Source organism: Peromyscus leucopus, chromosome 9, assembly GCF_004664715.2.
Source record: "Peromyscus leucopus breed LL Stock chromosome 9, UCI_PerLeu_2.1, whole genome shotgun sequence".
NCBI classification, from domain to species: domain Eukaryota; kingdom Metazoa; phylum Chordata; class Mammalia; order Rodentia; family Cricetidae; genus Peromyscus; species Peromyscus leucopus.
Window position 1 is genome coordinate 111,273,064 of NC_051070.1, and position 22,688 is coordinate 111,295,751.

The following is a 22,688-nucleotide window of genomic DNA, read 5'->3' on the forward strand; positions in this document are numbered from 1 at the left end:
ACGTGTGCCCCAGTCACTGTCTTTTCCTACCTACGGGGAAGAGTTATGTGGCCGTGCTTGGCCCACTGGGAGTTGAACCCTGGGCAATCTGGCCTCTAGTCTCAGGACTGCTGAGAGCAACTTAGTTTGTATCACCTGTCTGGGCCTTTCCCATTCTCAAAGAACCTGCCAGTCTTGTGACAGTCCACTTGGTGAACTGTTCCCTGGCATCTTAGGTTGCTTGTTCCAAGGCAGTAGTTGTCATCTTAAATGGCATAGACACTAATCCTCGCTGGTTAATCAATTTGAGACAACTCTAGGCACATGCATGTTCCAGGGACCCTTAGCAAGCAGTTGGGTTTCATCCGTTTGCTTTGTTCACCGGGACTCCTGTTCCTCTTAGCAGCCCTTTCTGGAGTCCTCCTGCACCGTGAATGCTCATTAGCATATGATTTGAGGCTAAGGAAGAAAGAGAGCTCTTGGCCCTGCCTCTGCCTTTTCCACTGCTCTTCCTAACTCCAAGGAGAGGAAGGAGAGCATGCAAAGTTCCCTGCTATTCATCCCTGCTGCCACAAGAAAGCCCCCATCGATGTCCCCAGACTTCCCCGTGTCTCTGAGCAATCTGGTCTCTTCTTACACAGCTCTGTCTATTGCCTTCAGCCAATACACAAAGAAGCATAAACTTATTGGTGTTCTCCAGCTGGTTCTGTCCAAAGCATGTCATGCGTGCATGCGTGCATGCGTGCGTGTGTGCATGCATGCGTGCCTGTGTGTGTGAACTGTGTCAGGGCTTCTCTAGTCAAGTAAGGAAATTTGTAATGTGTTGGGCTACTAGGTTAGAGAGAGGTTAGGTCTAGCAGAGAACAGCAGGACATCTTAGAGCCGCTGTTACAAACCGCGGGAGAGTAGGCTCTGCCACTGTGCTGAATGCAGGAATTACCACCCATTTTACCCGGAAGGAGAAAGGAGGCTGAAGCTTGTTTGCCTTTAGGTGAGAGCAAATGACTGACAACCCAATCTATAGTTGGTGTTTCTCCCACAGTCAGTGTTTGCTATGAGCAGGCCCTTCCAAGAGAATCTCATCTCCTCCTCTGATCAGGTCACAGCAGGCAATGGAGAAGGGTGATTGTTGCATTCATCCTTTGCGCTTGTCCTGGGAGGCAGAGCTAGAGTCTTGACAGTACCCTTATTACCGAAACATGGTATTCAGAAGCAGCCTCAAACCCTGGTCAGTTGACTGATCACTGGCGAGTTTCAAATGGAATAAAAAAAGCACAAGTGGCCATGGAGCTGCCTCTCAGTGGTTGTTTTCATAATGCGAGCCCCTAATGGGAAACTAATTCACCACTGTCTTCTCCGGCACACTGGGGGGTTTTGAGTTTGAGGCTATTTTCAGATTTACAGTGACCATTTTTCACCTGCTCATGCTATGTCGCATTAAGGCAATTTGAAGAATTGTCTAACTTAGTCATTTTTCAGTAGCACATATTTTGAAACAACTGAATTGGGGGACATTTGTAGTGGGTTGAATAATATTCCCTACTAAGTCCCTGGGTGTTCAGGACGTCAGGCTGTGACTGCTTTTGTCTGCTCAGGCTGCTATAACAAAGATACCAGAGACAAGGTGGCTTAAATATCACAAATCTGTCCTCTTAGTGCTAGAGGCTGGAAGTTCAGGGTCAGTATGCTACTAGTTAGCATGGGAAGTCCTGGTGAGGGGTGTACCTGTGGCAGGTGACTCTTTTATTTTGCTTTGGTTTTGGTTTTTTGCTGTGATTACAGGTAGTGGGGAACACAAGGGAACCAGCTCCTCAGGTATTTTCTTTTGAGGCCACTAATTCCACCATGAAGCCCCAACCAACCCTCATAATCTGATCACATCGCAGCTCCAAATACCGCCACATTGGGATTTAGGATTTTAACGTATGGATCCAGGATGGGATGTACAAACATACATCCAATAAGTGACCTAATTCTGAAATAGCGTTTTTCCAGATGTAACCATTTAAAGATTTTGAAAGGACATCTTAATTGGATTGAGCGTAGTCCCCAAATCAAATGACAATTGTCCTTTTAAGATAAAGGCTAGATACACAGGGACACATGCAGAGGATAACCATATGTTGATGGAAGCACCTAGAAAGCAAGGAACACCAAGAGTTTTAGCAACCATGAGAGATGAGAGGAATGGCTTACCAGGCCTTCTGCCTCGGAGACTTCAGGACAAATAGTGGTGCTGATTTGATGCTTTTAAGTGTCAACTTGAGACGCTCTAGAATCAGTTGTGGAAAGAGTCTTAGTGAGGGATTATCTAGGTCAGGATGGCTGAAAGGCATATCTGTGGAGGACTTTCTGGTTTATTAATTGGTGTAGGAAGCCCCTACCTGTTTGGGGCAGCAGCATTCCCTAGGCAGGTTATCCTACATGATATAGGGGAGAAAGCAAGCAAGGAAGGACAGCATAGGTGTGCGTGCATTGATTTCTCTCTGCTCTGGACTCTGGATGTGATGTGACTTGCTGCTGAGTTCCTGCCTTGATTTTTCCTTAGCAATGAACTATAGCCTGGAATTATAAGTCAAACAAACCCTTTCCCCCTAAATTGCTCTTTATTATTGCTTAAGAATGTTATGCTGGGCAGTGGTGGCACACGCCTTTAGTCCCAGCACTCAGGAAGCAGAGCCAGGTGGATCTCTGTGAGTTGGAAGGTAGCCCAGGTTACGGAGTGAGTTCCAGGAAAGGCGCAAAGCTACACAGAGAAACCCTGTTTCAAAAAACAAAACAAGCAAACAAACAAACAAAAAACAAAAAAATCCAGCAACAACAAAAACTGTTATACATTCACATAGTGCATGTTGACCAAATTAACTCCCATTTCCTTCCCTTCACTTTATCCCCTATTGGCCCTCCCAAGGCAAGATCATTACTACTTTCTTCTTTCTCCCCCTCCTCCTCCTCCTCCTTTTCCTCCACCTCCTCCTCATTCTCCTCCTCTTCCCCCCCTCTTCCTCCTCCACCTCCTCTTCCTCTTCCTCCTCCTTCTCCTCCTCCCCTCCCCACTAAATCCATTTACTGCTGCCTCTCTCTGAATGGGTTCAGTACTGTCTTCTGGAGCAAGGGTGGAGCCTCTCAGGAACCAGATCCCCTAGGAAAACAGAATCTTCTTCCCTCATCAGGCATCAGTTGCCAATAGCTCCTCAGCTAGAGGTGGAATGTCATGAGCCCCTCCCCATCCATGCTTGGATTTTTTTTTTTTTTTTTTTGGTGGGGTCTGGCTTGATGTGAACAGTTTTGTGCAAGCAGTCACAGCCATGCAAGGTCACATGTGCAGCAGCAGCGCCATGCCCACGATGACTTATCACAGTGACAGGAATGAAACCAGAACACCACCTGTCCTGAACGCTAATTAAAGAGACAAGCGATAGTGAAGAGCAGAGAAAGATTGATTTAATGAGGCCACATTGGAAAGAGGAATGGATATAGAGGTCTTATGTCCATTTTCAAGGTCCTGACATGAGGTTTCTGTTTAAATAGAGGGCAAGAAGTATGCATAGCCAAGCCACCCTGGTGGAACTGTGGTCCTAGCCATCAGGTGCCAGGCTCCCCTGCAAGGTGATAGGATAAGTTGCCAGGCTGTGTCCAATATGTGCCTGGGAGACAAGCTCCCCTCTACTGGCTCCAGGTTCCTGTCTTTCCTGTCTCCTCATATGAGACTCTAAGGGAAATTCCAGGTTTTTGGAGTCCATTGTCTCAATAGTCTGATAGCCAACAGACTACAGGGAGGGGCACAAGCACCCCTTTAGAATGTCTTCCTGTTGGCCAGGACAGTTATAACACTTGTCAATTAGATCAGGGAGATTGAAATTTCCTTTCCGATCTTTTTGTTTTTGTTTGATGTAGAGACTATTTTGTTCATTAAAATAGGTCATTTTGAGGGAAAGATTGAAACTTGTTTTAGAGGTGACTTCTGTCCCTGGTTCTCCCCAAGCTGAGCTCAGTGCCCCAGTTAAGCTGAAGGAATCTGACTGCCGACGCCATCTCCCATTCCACTCCCTCCTCTGCAGGCTCCAGCTTTGGCCTCTGTCACTGTTCTTGAAGGTGGCTGGTGAGACAATATAGCCTGTGTTTTGGTGGTTTAGTCACTCTGATGTCACAGAGTCAGAAATAGTGCTTGGCTCAAGACTTCAAAAAGATTTTTTTTTTTTGGGGGGGGGGAATGCTGTCTGCATTTTGTTTATCAAAAGATCTTTCTTATGTTTCTGTTTGGCACAATTAAGTGGATTTGATCATTTGCATTTGGGGACCCTTAGCATATTCATCCCAAGATGCCTTTATGCATCTGTTATCTATTCCTATATTGTTTTTCCTAATAGTTTTGGAGATATTTTCAACATTTGGACTTTTTTTGTTGCTTTAATGACAATGTCTGGAGAAAGCTAAGGGTCTAGAAAGTTACTAATTTTTTATGCCACTTGTCTCCAAACACCAGCTGTTTTCAAGGCACAAAGAGTCCTTTCCCATCCTTCCGGTTCCCTTTCCTTCTTTAATAAGCTTTGAGTTACTCAAGATTAGATGGTGCCTCTGGTATGATTTTTATTGATCCCATATGGTAATTAACTGTGTCCTCTGCATAATTTGGTTAAAAGAGATAAGATCTCTCCATACCTATGGTAAATGAATAATAATACATTTTAGAGAAGAAATATCTGTTGTAAAAAGTTTACTCTTAAATAGTTTTCCCTTTGTGAAGAGTTGCTTTCAAATGGGTTTGGTTTTCCTGTCTCTTTATCCCCCTTCATTGTGACAATCTATTCTTCCTGCTTATTGATTTTCCAGAACCAAGCTATTCTCTTATATTTTGTCCTTTATTTCTTAACCTGGGATCATCATGTATGGTTCTTACTTTAGGATATCCTTTGAGTAACATAATTTCATTTCTTATAAAAAGTCAATATGTTCTTTTGAAAAAAACAAAAACCAAGATTCATTTACTGCTTTCATTTTATGTGTGTGGGTGTGGTGTTCAGGCTGCGTGTATGTCGTGTACTATGTGTGTGCCTGGCGTCCTCAGAGGACAGAAGAAGGAGTCAGATCCCCTGGCACTGGAGTTTCCCCAGTTGTGAATGGTCATTTAGGTGCTGGGAATCAGTTCTGGGCCCTGGGCCAAGAAGCCAGTGTTGTTAATCACAGTCATCTGTCCAGCCCCCTTGTTTCCTTTTGGAGGGTGCTAAGCATACTCAATCTACAAATGAGCTTCAACCTCAGCACCCCCAAATATATTATTTTCTAATACATGCATATACACTGAAGTAGCAGCAAGTATAAATCTGCCCCTTAAGTGACATGCAAAAATAAAATCAAACTGTTTAAAAATAATCAGACCAAAGAGCAGCATCCTGTATGGGTAAATTAAAAGGCTGCATTGGTTTCTAGTCACATCCATGGTGACTCTTATTTCTAGTTAGTGTCGATGATAAAAATTACCCATTAAATCTGTTAGGGTTCGAAAATATTGGCCTGAGGTTTCATTTACATTGTATTTCTGGCAGTTTGAATAATGTTCTAAACTAATCACAATGATTAAATAGACCAACTTTGTGATTTAAATGTTTTAACATCTGCCTTGCTTAAAGATCTTTCTGAATCAGTACATTTCTACAGATACAAAAATAAAAAGTTTGCCCCAAATTTTAAGAATGTATTGGAAAGCCTTGACTGGAAAGTACACTCTTGTGTAAGTAGTGCCAGCAAGAATACCCAAATAGCTCTGTCCTTGAAGAATTTGGGAGTTTGACTGCCATTTTGGAAGGCCCTACTTTTTTTTCCCTCCCGCAGCTGGCTTCTTCCTCTCTTGGTGCAGTCCTGTTAAATATGTATGGCCTGGTTAGTTTTATTTTCACAGAGACGTTCTTGTCTTCTCTTCCTTGTGACCTGTAACATGTCATCTACTAGACTTGCAGCATCACACCCACGAGGGACTTCCTCCTTTCCTCTTTGATTTGTTTTCCTCTGCATCCCAAGAGATGGATATTTTGCATTAAACTTTTCTGATGACTGTGATGAAAATCTTTCTGTCTGCCATATATTTTGAGAATGTTTCATCTGTCTGTCTCCCCTCCCTCCCTCCCTCCCTCCCTCCCTCCCTCCCTCCCTCCCTCCCTCCCTCCCTCCCTCCCTTCCTGTCTGGCTTCCTTCCTTCCATTCCTCTTTTCCTTTCTTTCCAGTTTTTCAATGGTTCTGAGCATGGAACCCAAACCTTGTACATTCCAGCTAAATTCTCTACCTCTGAACTGTACAGCCAGCCCTTTCCACTACTTTTTACACAGTAATAAGGTGTAAATTCCTTCTTTCATGAGGAATTATGCTGACATTTGCACATTCTTAAACTAAATTAGTGGCAAGGTCTTGGATAACTTGGATTTTCTGGCATCTGAGATGATTCTTTGGGGGGTGTTTGTGACCATATTGGAATCACAATTGGAGGGGCTTATAGTTTGTTGCATTTAGCTTCCTCTTCCTGCAAGTAGCGAGTAGCGTTGTGAATTTGCTTTAGAAGCCCATCTTTCATATCTGCTGGGCTTATTTTAGACTTGAGCCCAGATTTAAGCTGATTAGCAGACCTCATCACTTTCCTTTGCTCACTGCTTTGGGGCTGGGTAGATGATGATGATGAAAGGCAAAGGCAATGAGGAGACATCTGCCGATCCCACATTGTGCCTCTGTGTAGGGTGGGGCAAAAGAGGCGATGTTTGTGAGTCCTGCAATGATGCTGTGCCCCTGTAGGAGTAAAGACTGGAGATGCTGAGCCAGGGCTGCAGGGTGTGAGGAAGGGCTTGAGTATAGAGCCAACACTAGAGGATAAATAATAGAAAGACAGAAGGCAGTATGGGTGTGTGTGTGTGTTTGTGTGTGTGTGTGTGTGTGTGTGTGTGTGTGAGCATGTGTGAAACAATAGACAGTCTTTTTAGTTCTTTGAACCAATAAATTTTGAAGACATTTTAAGAAGTTTCTTAAATTGGAAAGCATCCCAATTTGAAGCAATAGTGAATGCATTCCACATTGACATAAGCACACAAAAACTCTCCCTTGAGCAGTGTCTGCTTTAGCAACTTGGTGGGTTAATGAATGTTTGCCTGGCTGATATCTGGGACATGCTAAATGCCCAGAGCTGGTAAAATAGCTTGGACAGTTTCAAAAGACTATGGTCTTAGCTGTGAAGATTAGTCAAATGTTAAAAAGGTCTCTCTCTCTCGGTCTCTCTCTCTCTCTCTCTCTCTCTCTCTCTCTCTCTCTCTCTCTCTCACACACACACACACACACACACAATTTTTACTTTAATCCGTCCTGAGTAAGTAGCTGACTTCACATTAGAAATAGGCATGCATATCCCCACCCACATATGCATATTTCCATTGTCCATAGAACATGATAGGTTATAAAAATAAAGCACCCATCATCTGAGTTTGCCTAGGAAAGGTGGATTACATTTACACTAGTTTTTGTGGTGTTAATAATTAGCGTCCTTATTATGAATTGAATGTGAAGTATCCTCCTAAAAGACTCACGTGTTGGAAACTTGGCTCAGATGGAAGCGCTGTTCAGTGGAGGAGCTTCTGTGATGTGGGTGAGCCCTGGGAGTTCTTCCTTCATCAATGGCTGAACTCACTGGTGAGTTCACTTTTGAATAGACCACTGGCAGGTGGTAGAACTACAGGAGGTGAGGGTCGTAGGGGATGGGCCATTAGAGAAGTGCTCTGAAGTGTGTATCTCTGGGTCCTTCCAGATAGTCTTCCCGGCTTCCTGGCTGCTCTGAGATGAGCAGCCTCTGCTGTGTATTCACGCTGCTGTGATGTTCTGCTTCATTTCAAGCTGGAAGTAATGGATGCAGTCAGCCATGCATGGGTTAAAAGTCAGAAACCACGAGCCAAAATACGTAATTCCTTTATTCAGTTCTTTTTTTCTTTTTTTCAGTTATGTTTCCATTACCTCCAAAATTTGACTAGCATACCCTCTTTTCTTGTCAGTGATCTGTTTTGGATGAGAAGTTACACAGTATTCCTGGTTGTAAATCACTTAATAGAATTAAACCTGTGGGTGAACCATCTCTATGTCAAGAGAAGCTGACTGTCAGGTCCCCTGTCCCTGTCACTCAGGAGTTAGGTGCTAGTGTACATGCCCTATGGAGAGTCTATAAGTATAATCATTTGGTTTCATTTAATTTTGCTCAATGCCATTGTTCCATAAGCCAAAACTATAGCTGATATAAGCATGTGTAGGGTGACTGAGGTCCATGGAAAGACAGCTGGAATCTCCTTGTTAGAAGTTCTTGGCCAGCATTCCTGGAAGCTGGCATCACTCATAGTGTGTATCATGGCCTTGGGAAGTGTTCACACTCGCAGTGGCACAGTTCAAAAGGTCTATGGCCCATAGATCCTCACATGAAATTGAGCATCAGAAACAAGCACTTATAATGCTCTACTCAAGTGAACCCAGACCCGTGATGCCAGGTCCATTAAAACCACCTCAGTACAAAGTTGGCTGCCTTCCCAGGGCTGCAAGGAGCCTGTCTTTCCTGGGATCAACTCACAGAAGACCCCATCCACTTGGAACTCTTTCTGAACATTTTCAAGCCTACCCATTCCCCAGCCTCCCCACTCCTGCAGGGACAGAGCTGGAAATGCCCTCTGTAGAGGACCACATGTTCACCATCTTGTTCTTTAGTGGTTTGTCAGTTTTCAGACCAGGAAGACAGAGAGGCTGGACTTACACTTTGTAAAAGAAAAGAATCCATTTTCCTTGTTCACAGAATATGAATCTCCTGCTATCCCACATACCAGTCTGGATTCCACTGGGGACTTACCAACGAGGGGCACTGGGGGGAGTCAGAAATATGGAAGCTACATTTTTCCAGTTCCATCTGTTTCTGGGGTACTCATGACTCCATGCACCATGGCCTGGCCCTGTATGATTGCTTGAGGACTTTCTGGCGTTTTAGGCTCATGCTATTAGGGCAGCGATGAAAATAACAATGCAAAATCCAGTTTTCTCTCTACAGGGGTTAAACAACCAACACGGACCCTTCTTTCCTATCCCCTTGTCTTAGTTAGGGTTACTATTGCTGTGATAAAACCCTGACTAAAAGCAACTGGGTAGGAGAGGGTTCATTTGGCTTACATGCCGCGAATCACAGTCCGTTGAAGGAAAACAAGACAGGAGCTCAAACAGGGCAGGAACCTGGAGATGGGGACCAGTGCAGAGGCCATGGAGGAACTCTGCTTACCAGCCTGCTCCAATGGCTTGCTCAGCCTGCTTTCTCATAGAATTCAGGACCACTAGTCTAGGGATCACCCCACCCACAATGGGCTGGACCTTCCCACATCAATCACTAATTAAGAAAATGCCCTACAGGCTTGCCTGCCTACTGCCTGATCTTATAGAGCTGCTTTCTCAACTGGAGGTCTCTCCACTCAGACGACTCTAGCTTGCATGCAAGCCAGCATAACCCTCGTTCTCCATCCCTACAAAAGCCAGAATCCGAGCTGTCTTTTCTCTGCACTGTGCGATCGTGTGTCAGAGGAGGGAGAGTCTGCTTTTGGTTTCTGGGTGTTGAAATCAAACAGCACACTTAAATCTGGTCCAATTTCCTTTTGAGGTGTCCACAGTGCACCCATGTCCTGCCTGTGCCGTCCGGGCCCGCAGCAGCTGTGAGGATGCTGTGTAGTTGAGTTGCTTGGGTCCCTCTGCAGTTGTCTGTTGCCTGGTTCTGCAGCTCAGTACCAGCTGATTTGTCCAGCCTGCAGCTCTATGTCTTTGCTCTAGTAATACCCCTGACAGCTCCTTAATTGCTACATGCAATTGTACAGTTCCCCGGCAATTATGTCCCAGACCCTGTCAGGGTACCTGCTCGCCTCGGGGCTGTGTTTATATTAAATATCAATAAAGAGCTGATAGCATCAGTTTGGATGGCAGGCTCACAGAATCATATTTTCCTGGGAGCCTGGACTGTCTGGAAGATGGAAGGAAGGTTTGGGTTTTATTCTCTCTTCTAAAGGTTAAGTGAAAAAGAACAGACTTTCTGGGTGAATGTCAGGAATCGGTCCTCACTAAATGATGACAGCCATATAGCCTGGACGTTGTCCTCAATTGCGTGTGATTTGTCAGAACAGCTGTTCTTCTTCCACAGTAGTTTCTTTTATGTGTTCCTGTCCCCCATATGGAACACAGGAGAGATAGGCTTTCAGATACCATATTTTTAAGTGCTTGTTGATGGAATACCCACAAAAGAAGAGGACAGAGGTCAAGGACTAAGTGTTCTTGAGGCCTCACTCCATACTGCGTCTCACATGCCCTACACCATCCTCTGCAAATCAGTCTCTCTGGCTATATGGTGCACCCTTGTGAGACCTCAGATCCTTTATGCTCCACAGAATCATATGCTCCTCCTAGGAAGGTAGATGATACACATAGGGTAGCTCTCATAGAGCCTCCAGGAATGCTCCCAGCTCCCAGACTGGGCATGCTGGGACTTCTTGTCTAATCATTCCTATTTTTAGATTCCAGAATAATTCAGTTCTGTCAGCCTGAAGTAGCTGGAAGAGGAGCCTAGGTGCATTCCTTGGATGGTGACAAGGGAGAAGTCATCCTTAGTCTTAACATCCATGGCAGTTCAGCTTTGGGGGGACAGAGTTGCCCCTCTGACAGTCACTGGAATTGCCCATTCTCGTGTGATCTAGAGAGTGCAGCAGTCTTTAGACTAACCTTCACAATGTAGCTATGTTGTAGTATTGCTGTCCTTCCCGTGGTCTGAACTAGAAGAGAGATGCAGCCCCTGGCACAATGCTTTGCCTTTTGAATTCAAAACTGGAACCAGTGTGTGTTCGCCCTGCACACTTCTGGCCTTTCTTGTCACCCTAGTGCAGTACCATCATGTGCCTCAAGGACTGCAGGAGCCTGATGCTCCCCTATGACCTCATCTGCTACCCACGTGGTTGTTGTCTCTTCACAACCTTGAGTGTCTGCCCAATGCTCTAGGAATCTCTAATGCTACTGAGATAAGACCTGACTGCGGATCCCTGTCTGCAAGACCCCGCTTGAGTCTCTTCTTCCCCACCTCCCATCCTGGCTTCCTTTTCATTCCCCAATTCCAGACATGCCAACTTGCTCTGGCTCTGGTAGGCCACTCTGTACCCTTTTCCCCTGCTCCAGGCCTTTCACCATGTAGGGTCCAACTCCCCGCCCTGGGCTATGTCGTTCATTGAGGTCAAGACCACATCTGGTTTTCCTTCATCACTTTTCCCCCAAGTCCCAGTACATGGTGGCACACAGCGGGTCTTCAGAAAATATTTTCTGAGTGAATAAATATATGTCTAGTCTATCTAATACAGTCCTTAAATGTTTGTCAGAATGTGGCCAACTATGATTTGCACCCTTCTGGTAGGGTTGTCAAAGTAATGTGTTAGCTTCTTGTCACAGTGTCAAATACCTTAGAACAACAATTTACAAGAGCAAAGATTGGTTTTGATGGAGTTTATGAGGTTTAGTCTATGCCCAGCTGAGCTCCATCGCTTTCAGACCCGTGGCGAGGCGGGGGTCAGGGAGAAAAGATGGCGGAAGAGCCTCATACCTCATGCAGTCAAGAAGCAGAGAGAAGCGAGAAGGGGCTGGTGGCAAGAAATGCTCTCCCACACAAACATGCTGGTGGCCCACTTCCTCCAACTATGCCCCTTATCTAAAAGTCCCAAGAACTTTCTAAAAGTGTACCAAGTCTGAAGTCTTGGTACTAAAAAAAAAAAAGAAAGAAAGAAAGAAAAGAAAAGAAAAAAGAAAAGGAAGAAAGAAAAAGCTATTAGCTGTAAACTACTTCGGAAAAATGTTATCTGAAACTCAAGAAAGAATGTTAATTGTAAACCACCTTAAAAGATGGTGCTGTCTACTTAAATATATATGGTGGAAAAGAGCAAACATTTTCATTCTAAATGGGAGGGATGAGGCTATAGATAGAAGAGGTGGGGCCTCAGTAAGACTGAGACCCAGCAGAACAATCAACTAATCCTGTAATCCTTGCTCCATGTCTGGCATCCTGGACATATGGTGGCATGCTATGAGCTGCAAGGGAACAGACAGCCCTGCTGAAGGCTTTGCTGGCTACAGACCACATGGCCTCTCCCCTGGGCTACCTCTGCTCACTGACTGTGGCTTTCCTTGGCAGGCAGTGCACATTCCTGGCATCTTCAACTTCCTGGATCTGTCACTGCCTCTTTGACTTCTTCTTTACAGCTCCTTCTCTTGGGGACTGCTTGCAAGGTCCATGACCCTGTAACGCATTTCCTAGCTTCCCTGGGCTACCCCTTGAAAACCCGATAGAAGCATTTATGACCCCATAAACCTTGCATTCTGTATGTCTGAATACAAAACCAGCATCAGATGAGTAGTGTCCAAGGTGACACATTTTAAGCTGCTGCCAGCTCAAAAAGTAGCCAGCCTCCCTCAGGCCACAGTTATAGCATCCTGTGTACCTAAATGACTGACCACAGAGAGCACATCTGTCTAAGTCCCTGAAGTGGTGCAAAAAGTAAAAATAATTTTACACAAGGTTACACCTTACCATGGAGCCTCTATGGATGATTCCTGAGGTGTCCTCAAGGCATGTTGTCCTCCGTCATGATACAAAGTATTTTGCTTCTTTTCAGTGGCAGTATCTCTGTAACAACTACACCTTTTGTGATTGTAAATGCCCTTCTTTTCCACTAAATTTCTTGATTTTTTTCCAAGCTCTAATCTTTGCTCTTTGTTCTCAATCTGCATTGTAAATCTGTCTAAAAGCAGCTAGCGATAACCATGTCATAGGCTGCCTTGGAATTTGTCTCTGTGAGACTAATTTGACCTCAGCTTTTAAATTCATCTCCTTGAAAAGTCTCAAGACATGGACAAAATATACAGAGGTTCTTTGTACAAAATAAGACATATGGCCCCTGGTCCTTCCTATTCCCTGTAGAATCCTAATTGCCTTCTGAAATGTAGCTTTTTTTTTTTTTTTTTTTTTGAGATAGGGTCTCATGTAGCCCATGCTGGGCCCTAACTGGATATGTACCTGATGATGACCTCAAATACCCAATCCCCAGCTCTCATTTGCCAAGTATTTGAATTCTAGGCATATTTCATTGTGTCTGGCCATGAGTACATTCTATATTGTCCCCATTCCTATAAGTATTCTGGTCTTTTGACCTCCCACAAGACTTACCCATTAAACCAAGATTTCTCTACCTTCCTTCTCCAAACTTTTCCCAACTGCCACCATTCAGGGCTTCTGGACCACATGGTGAACTAGTCACAGTGAAGGGCCACCTTCCTTGGTGCCAGTTTTCTGTGTTATTTAGACTTCACATTGCTGTGACTACATACCTTCCACAAGCATCTCCTGGAGAAAATTACTTTGTAGAGGTCTGAGTCTGTAGCCAACTGGATACATTGCTTTGGTTCTGAGGTGAGGCTGAACACTGTAATGAGAAGTGTGGTGGAGCAAAACAGTTCACCTCATGACACACAGGAACAAATGAGAGGTAAGAAAACCAAACAACAAGACAGACTTCAAGGACATGCTTCCAGCGATCTACTGTATGTAAAGACGTTAGAGGCTTACCTTTCTGCTAGAGGTCCAAAGCAACTTGGTTAACAGGGACATGTCCCACACAACATGCTGAGTTTTAACTTAGTGAATACCAGCCTGACTACAATGTATTAAATACCACTTTAGATTTCAAAAGCGTTTAAGATGTGCTTATCTGGTAAGGATGTACAACTTTTTCATATGGGGATATGAAATTATCTTCTTTTAAATTTCCACTTGAGAACCACAATATTATGTTATACAAAATGCAGGGTGTGTGTGTGTGTGTGTGTGTGTGTGTGTGTGTGTGTGTGTGTGTGTCTTAGTTAGGGTTTCTACTGCTATGAAGAGACACCGCAGCAACTCTTATAAAGGAAAACATTTAATTGGAGCTGGCTTACCATTTCAGAGGTTTAGTCCATTATTACCATGGCGGGACATGGCAGCATTCAGGCAGAGATGGTGCTGGAGAAGGAGCTGAGAGCTCTACATCTTGATCCATAGGCAGCAGAAAGAGACTGTACCACATGGGGCATAATTTGAGCATATGAGACTTCAAAGCCTGCCCCCATAGTGACACACTTCCTCCAACAAGGCCATGCCTCCTAATAGTGCCACTCCTTTTGGGCCAAGCATTGAAACACATGAGTCTATGGGGGCCATTCCTATTCAAACCACCACAATATCTCTCTCTCTCTCTCTCTCTCTCTCTCTCTCTCTCTCTCTCTCTCTCTCTCTCTCTCCCTCTCTCTCCCTCTCTCTCCCTCTCTCTCCCTCTCTCCCTCTCTCTCTCCCTCTCTCCCTCTCTCCCTCTCTCCCTCTCTCCCTCTCTCCCTCTCTCCTCTCTCCTCTCTCCCTCTCTCCCTCTCTCCCTCTCTCCCTCTCTCCCTCTCTCCCTCTCTCCCTCCTCTCTCCCTCTCTCCCTCTCTCCCTCCCTCCCTCTCTCCCTCCCTCTCTCCCTCTCTCCCTCTCTCTCTCTCTCTCTCTCTCTCTCTCTCTCTCTCTCTCTCTCTCACACACACACACACACACACATACACACGCCATCCCTTTCTCCCATAGGAGGTCATGATCTCTGATGGTATCTTCCATTACCTGGCCATTTGCCCAAGGAACTAACTGTGCTAGCCTCTGCCTTTGGTAATGGAATATATTAAGACAAGTGATCCTCACAGCTCTGAGAGCCATTCCTTACAAAATAGGGATACGAAGAGGAGTCTGTCACTCTCTGTTAAGGGTCTGCATAGTCTGTGGCTCATTGTAAATGTGCCATAAACATTATCAAGATTATGATCATCATTTTGATTACTATCATTATTTCTCCCCTAAAGACTATGAGCATCTTATTCCCAGATCATATGGAAAGGAAAACATATATAAGTTTTCCCATATAACTTAAAGTAAGTTACGAGAGTGTTGTATAAGACTATCCTCTAAGACAAACACTCACTAGCTTGGGGAGTTCAACTATGCCTGCTTGTAAGACATCATCTAAGCTGGGCTTGTTGACCATTTACATTCCCTCAAAGGACAGACAGGGTCAGGAGACTCTCACTGAGTATCTGGCCACCCAAGACCACCTATTGTATGTGACTCTGCCCTAATTTCAGGTGGTCTCAGGGAAGGGCTAGAGTCTAGAGGCCAGGGAATCCTGAGGATCCATCTATGTGGCTGTGAGAAAGTCTTCATCCCTGATGGGTAGAGACTTTCTAGTGTGACCTTCAGAGGGGTATCACCTACACCCCACAAATAACCTCTCACCTATGCTCTGAAGAGAAGCCCAATAAACCTATTGGTTTTGCAGAATGAACTTTGGTGGAATCATGCCTCTGTTTGTCTTTGGACCTTAGGAGGAGGGGCAGATGAAACCAACATCTGTCCCGGGAAGGAATTTTAGCAACAGGAGAAAGGCAGAAGACTAAACAATGAAATGAAAATTCATTGGGGAATTAATCCCCCAAACTTGCACAGTGAGACAACATGCAAGGAGCATCTAGAGCATTCTTGGCAATTTGCCAAGCCATTGCTTCCCAACCCCATCCAGAGTTCTTCAGGATGGGACCATGGATCCTCTTTGTCCCTCTGGCCCCAGGACTGCCAGAAATTGACTCCATCTTTGTGAAAAGTAACCTGCACTTAATATCTAGCCTATCATGAAGTTTAGTGGGACCACAAATGTTTGGCAAATAAACCTGCTTTATAATTCAGCCCACATGCAATAGTATGCCCTGTAAGATGGAAGTGATGGATAATTAGCATCAGACTCTCTTTTATTTAATCCATGATCTAGTGAGAATGAATGAGGGAGGTGTTATTTACTTGCTCAAATAGAGGCATGAAAATTCTCAACTGTTCTCCTGAAGGTGGTCCAGCACTGGCCCTGGAGACCAGCTCTATAGGCTCAGTCCCCTGGCTCCTCGTTCCTGTGTAGTTACATATCTAGGTGGTACTCGGCTTCTAAGAGTTTTATTTATGCAAGCCTGAGATTCTATCTGTCACCAAGTCCAAGGTATGATGCACCTTCCTGAAGAGCAGCCCTGCACCAGACTTGCAGCAATCTAAAGCTCAGACTCTTTATTTCCAACAATGGTTTTGGAAAAGAGCAATTTCTATGTAATTCTATATCCATTTATGTTCACTCGGATTCCCTAGAAATGGACCCAGACTTTGTGGTAGGAAATGACAAGTTAAAATAATTCAGTTCTGCTAATTTATAGTAGAATAAAGGGTATTGGGAGAAGAAAATCAAGTGTGTACCAGACTACGGAGGTCTGGAGAGGAAATCCAGGCACCGAGATAGCCGTGAAGATTCTGATTGCTCGTCCTGGGAAGAGGAAGCGGCTATGCTCGCTGTAGATTTCAGAAATAAATTTGATTTAGGACCATGAATCCAGGCAGGATGAGCCTTGGCATGGTGGAGGCAGGGCATTATCTGTTAGAGAATGTGTACTTGGCTGGGAACTTCACCATTGTGCTAAAAATCCCGGCCCCCAGCCTGCCCATCCCCCAGCCTCAGATTCTACCACCCCCCACTATCTCCAGCAGCACCTCTTCCTGCTATACCTGGTTTCTTTCCAGATCGCTGTTTAAGAACTCTGTCCTTCTACCAAGCTCTGGCTGAATTAGCTCGGGGACCTTCGCAGCATGCAGACATCACCTCCAAGAGGTCTCCCCCTTCCTTCTCATCCAAAGTAACTTTCTGACCTATTTCCTTCTGTTTTCTTCACTACACTTCTTTCTCTTTGAAGTTCTCTTTGTTTTCTCAAGAGACAGAACTGCCTGGATTCTTGTCACCACTGGCAAAATCCCTAATGGAACCTCCAGGGAAGGGATGTTTGCTTTGGCTCTTGTTTTAGAGAACCCAGTCTGTGCTTGACGGCTGTCGTCTCTGGGCTACAGCAAGCAGAGCATTGTGGTGAGAAAGGCAGGGAGGAACGAAGTTGGCCACTTCAAAGCAGCCAGGGAGTAAAGAAGGAGCCAAAGCGTGGCTCAAGCAAGACACAATCCTTGACGATATGCCCCCACTAACCTACTTACTTCCTCCACCTGGACCCTGTGACTCAGAGTTTTCAAAACCTCTTAAAGAGTACCAACAGGCCGGGTGGTGGTGGCGGTGGTGGTGGCGGCGGTGGGTGGCGGCGCACGCCTTTAATCCCAGCACTCAGGAGGCAGAGGCAGGCGGATCTCTGTGAGTTTGAGGCCAGCCTGGGCTCCAAATTGAGTTCCAGGAAAGGTGCAAAGCTACACAGAGAAACCCTGTCTCGGAAAAAAAAAAAAAAAAAAAGAAAGAAAGAAAGAAAGAAAAGAGAAAGAAAAAGAGTACCATCAGATGGAAACTCAGCATTCAGTGAATGGACCTTTGTGAGACACTTCATATCCAAATCATGATAAATCTCTATTATGGTAAATGGTTGAGAGACCTTTGTCATATGAATAAAAGAGAATTGTCAGAGCACTTTGCCTCGAGAATGTAAAGAAGAGACCGAGCCTGACTTACCTGCACTGTCTGTGGACAGCTGAACTCAAGTGTGGGATTTGAGAGTCACCACAGTCCTGGGACAGTTACGCAGTCAAATGATGTACAGTGCGCTTCCACTCCTGAGATCATTGCATGCTTTGTCTTAGCAGCACTTCGGGAAGAGCTGCTCACATCTCTCTGCCCTAAGTGGAGGTACCTGCCACTTGGGGAAGTGAAGTCCCAAGTTCCAGGTTGCTAGCTGTCAAACGTCAAGTGCGAGCTCAAATCTGGGACTCCATACTAGAGCCTGAGTGTCCCATGGCTGGGCTGCTTCCCAACGATGTTGCCCAGCAACTCTGATACAGAGAAAGGATGAAAGCGGAGAGCTCTTCCAGGGGCCGTGTTGATGTGGTTTCTAATGGACAGGATAAGGATCAGCCTCTATTTATGATGTGTCGTTCATGGCCCATTTGCTCTACTAAGCACTTGATAGACTTGGAACTGAAAGGCTGTTTGTTGTTGGGATGGATGTCTGATATATTACAGAGACAAGCCAGGGATGGAGAAGATGCTCTTTAGATACAAAGGGGGCAACACTCTCTCCAGGCATCTTCTAGCCCCTGTTCGGGTAAAAGCTGAACTTTCTTGACATGTTGGGGGTGGCTGTATCTCATCAGGGAGGCAGGACTAGTACTCTTTCTGGATTTTGTATAGACAGTCATGTGCAAAAAGGTTGTCTGGGGTGGAGAGGAACAGTGGGAAGAATGGCCTTGTTATCTGGAAACATGCTTTGTTGCACCAAAAATCTTGGTTTGGGTGTGTACACTTGACATTTAGGAGAATGACTTGGGGGCTGAGGAGATGGCTCAGTGAGTAAAACACTTACTGTGCATGTGTGAGGACTAGAGTTCGAATCCCCAACTTCTAGGCAAATACTAAGTGGGCATGGTGGCCTGCCTATAATTCTGGCACAGAGACAGAATTCTCAGAACAAGCTGGCCAGCTGAACTAATCAAGTTGGTAAGCTCTGGGTTCAACTGAAATATGCTGCCTCAGTGAATAAGGTAGAGAGAGATCAAGAGAAACACCCAGCTTCAACCTCTTCCTCCCACGTGCATGTGTACACATGTGCACACCAGCACATAAATGTGCACCCCAAGCATATATACAGGCATACCATACACAGACACATTTCAAAAACTACATTTGAAGGATGTATTTTGGTGCAATATAGACAGGACTCATCAACAAAGGTCATACAAATAATTTGACATGAAAATTAGAATTGTTGCTGCAGAAGTAAAGAGTGAGACTTTTAAAGGTGCTTTACTGCAAAAGTCCTGCGCTTACTAAACTCAGATCTTAAAAAATAATATGTACAGGGGCTGGGGAGATGTCTCAGTGGTTAAGAGTATTGGCTGTGCTTCCAGAAGGCCTGGGTTCAATTCACATAACACACATGGTAGCTTACAACCATCTGTAATTCTGGTTGCAGGAGATCCAATACCCTTTTCTGGCTGCCTCAGGTATCAGGCACATATTTGGTGTACAGACATACATGGAAACAACACACTCCTACAAATAAAAATATATGCAAACCATGAAGTGGGAGTATGTTGTGGAAAATAATTCAGAGTATGTGTACCATGTGGAATAGTGGCCTCCAACCCCATCTGAGCCTTAACCTCCCAGATCTGCAGATGTGAGCTTATAAGGACCTAAGGTCTAGACCCGATGTCTGTCTGTGTCCTTATGAGGAGAAGAAGGAGGTATGTGGCCCAGAGACTGAGAAGGGTGGCCCATGTCATGCTGAGTCTGATGGAGAGTTATTGTGGAGCACAAGGAGGTTAGGAGGGTGGCATGGCACAGAACAGACTCTTCCTCACAGGCTCCCAAGGAAATCAGCCCTGTCACACCTCGGCTTTGGATTGGCTTTCAGAATCATAAAAGAATGAATTTCTGTTGTTAGGGCCACCAGGTCTCGAATCCCTTATTAGAGCAGGTGGTGGATATGCTGAATAAGACCCCTGTGGTGGTTAGAGAGGAAGATGTAAGCCATCCTAAATGAGGCAAAGGGAATGCAGACAAACTTTGAAACCAAACACATACAAGGAAATGCTTAGCTTGTTGCATGAGAGGATGTTGAGAATTCACACTTGACTACAAGACAGTCAAGACAGTCATCTCCAGAATAACAGCTGCTGCTTCTTCCTCAATGGCTAGTTGAAGGGGCTGGGGCCCTGAGGAAGGGTAGATGGGCAGCTTTGACTTACCCTTGAGTTACTGACTTCTGTTGTAGGTCACTGATGTTGAGAAACCATCATTAATCAAGGTGTGTGTGTGTGTGTGTGTGTGTGTGTGTGTGTGTGTGTGTGTGTGTGTTCTGGCTTAGGTATTTGAATGCCTTGTGCAAACTTTGTATCTATTCCTGTCTCTTTGCTGACGGTAATAATAGGTAGCTCTTCAAGGCTTTCCCTTCTATTAAAACTGCCCATGATTGGAGCCTCTGGAATTAGTACACCCACAGTGGTGATTTTACATGCTGAGGAAAGTGTTATCTCAAATATCAAATCACACGAATGCATACAATCCTCCACCTATTTCAAGCAGGTCATCTTTCCTTGTTCGCATTTAGTATGCCCTGGGAAAGTCAAATCTCCCTTTTCTTCTGAATCATGACTTCAGAGAAAGATTTAGTGTCCAAATAAATGGGATGGAGTGGCCTTCAGACCAGGGGGTTACCTTTGTATCTCTGACAGGGTTCATGGGTGGGAATCCTGGAATTCTAGGACCACCCACCTGGAAAGATGAGCATCCCTTTTCTATCCATAAAGGAGTCACAACTATACAACTGAACCAGTCCCAAAGCAAGCATGGTCCAACTGAAAAGCACCGAGTTCTGCAACATGTTGAGACAATGAGCTAGTAAGGAGATTTTTTTTTTTTTTTTTTGCTTCTGACTGCGGTAAGGTTTTATATGATTCTGATATAATTAAGTCCGTTGATGGAGGTGAAAGCCATGAGTTTTGTGGAGTCATTATTGTATTTGCATGTTTGTGAGCCCATGTAAGTGGCTTTTACAGCCAGGAGTGAGTCACAATAATTGCTGTCAAGCTTGGGCAGGAATAATAAGTGGTTTTGTTCTCCAGGATTGCAAGGACAAAGACTTTCTCAAAAGTATTCTGTGGTATTAGATGAAATCAGTCATGTTCACACTCCCAGGCTATGATGTGGTTGATTATAGTTACAGGAGTTACAACATGTACTTTTGAGATGGAAGTTGGAGTCCTAACGGCCTATGTGATCCGAAAGATTAGAGCAAGGTGGAGGGGAGAAAGTCAGGCAAGACCCAGGCCCACCAGCTTCCAGCTGCCAATTGTAGATATGTCTAGGAAACATATTAAGGGTGGCCAACTGAGGAAGGACAGCTACCTATGGACAGGCATGGAGGAGAGGTGGGGTGCTGTTCTAGTTTGAGAAAATACCTCTATAAAAATAATTTATAGGAGAGAGGGTTAGTTCAGCTCACAATTCCATGTAATATTCCATCTTAGCAGGGAGGCCAAGGTGGCAGTCCTTGAGGCAGCCAGTCACTTCCCAGTCATGAGCAGAGAGAGAAAAGAAATTCATGCAAGCCTGTTTCTCAGTACACTTTCTCTACTGTGAAACAGTGTAGGATTCAAATCCAAGGGATGGTTCCACCCACCATTGGCTGGGTCTTCCCATATCAATTCACTTAACCAAAACAGTCCCCCACAGATATGCCCACAGACCAATCTGATCTAGCCAGTCCCACATTGAGACTCTTTCCAGGATATTCTAGTGTGTTGGCATAGCAATTAAAAGCTAACATCTTATATTCCAGGGGCCAATAATCAGTTTCCTTGTCAGTGAAGTTCATTGTTGGGTGTATTCTTAGAATAATTTCTTTTTCCATTTGTATACTAAGCAACCTAAGGCTGGGAGGATAAAAATCTGTCCTTATCCCTCTCACCTGTAGAGTACCAGGAGTCCTTGGAATAAGCATGCTGTGTGGGATTGCTATGACTCAGAATTCCACAGGAAACCCTGGAGAGATGTGGAATATTAGTTTAAGATGTGTTACATTTGTTTATGCTGTGGAATATTTGTTTAATGATGCAAAGATGTGTTGCATCCTTTTATGTTGCATTTGTTTAACTCTGTAAAGCTGTATTACTTTGCTTGTCTAAAACACCTGATTGGTCTAATAAAGAACTGAATAGCCAGTAGCAAGGCAGGATAGAGAAATAGGCAGGGCTGCCAGGCAGAGAGAATAAATAGGAGGAGAAATCTAGGCTTGAAGAAGAGCTAGGAGTGAGAAAAGAAGGAGAGGAGGAAGCCAGGGGCCAGCCACACAGCCACACAGCCAGCAACAGAGTAAGAAGGAAAGAAAGATACATAAATTAAAGAAAGGTAAAAAGCTAAGAGGAAAAACATAAAGAGAAACAGGATAATTTAAGTTAGAAAAGCTGGCTAGAAACAAGCCAAGCTAAGGCTGGGCATTCATAAATAAGACTATGTCTCAGCATATTTATTTGGGAGCTGGGTGGCAGGCCCCCAAAGAGTAAAAGAAACCAAATACAGAGGGGTTCTGAACTTTGGATCAGTGGAATAGCTCTGTGGGTGCTTTCTACCATTAGCTCTTTCCTGAAGATGTGCTGAACTTTTCAAACGGGCCTCCACTGTGGGCCTTATTATCACAATTTTGCCTATAATGAAAGCACAGGCTAAGGTTTGCCTATGAGTAGCTGATGAAGTTTTGGAAAAGGCCCCGCTTCTTGCCACAGTTCCAGTCTCTGTGCTGTCCAGTGCCCTGTGAGTTCCTGCCTAGAGGACAGTTGTAGGGGACGGAAGAAAGTAAGCCCCATGTCTTCCATGGGCAGGGAACAGGAAGCAGCTCTCCTCCATCTTTCCTGACCTGTATGTTCATCACGTTGCTACCCTTACCTCTTCACACCAGGGCTAAATCGTAATTCCTTTTTGAACTGAGTGTGGCTGAGCATTGCCTCATTCTGAAACATTGTCTTCAGGAGTAAAGAGAAATAAGGAAAAGGTAGACAGTCCACAGATCACCACTGATGATCTATCTTCTTTAGCCAGTAGGTGAAAATTTCTTTATTTCTCTTT

At 44.7% G+C, this 22,688-nt stretch overlaps 1 protein-coding gene across 4 annotated transcripts in view; it reads left to right on the top strand.

The window, feature by feature from the left end:
- The window catches only part of Cacna2d3 (calcium voltage-gated channel auxiliary subunit alpha2delta 3), an 844,969-nt gene that overhangs the window by 370,606 nt on the left and 451,675 nt on the right, over positions 1 to 22,688 (top strand). The window lies entirely within an intron of this gene.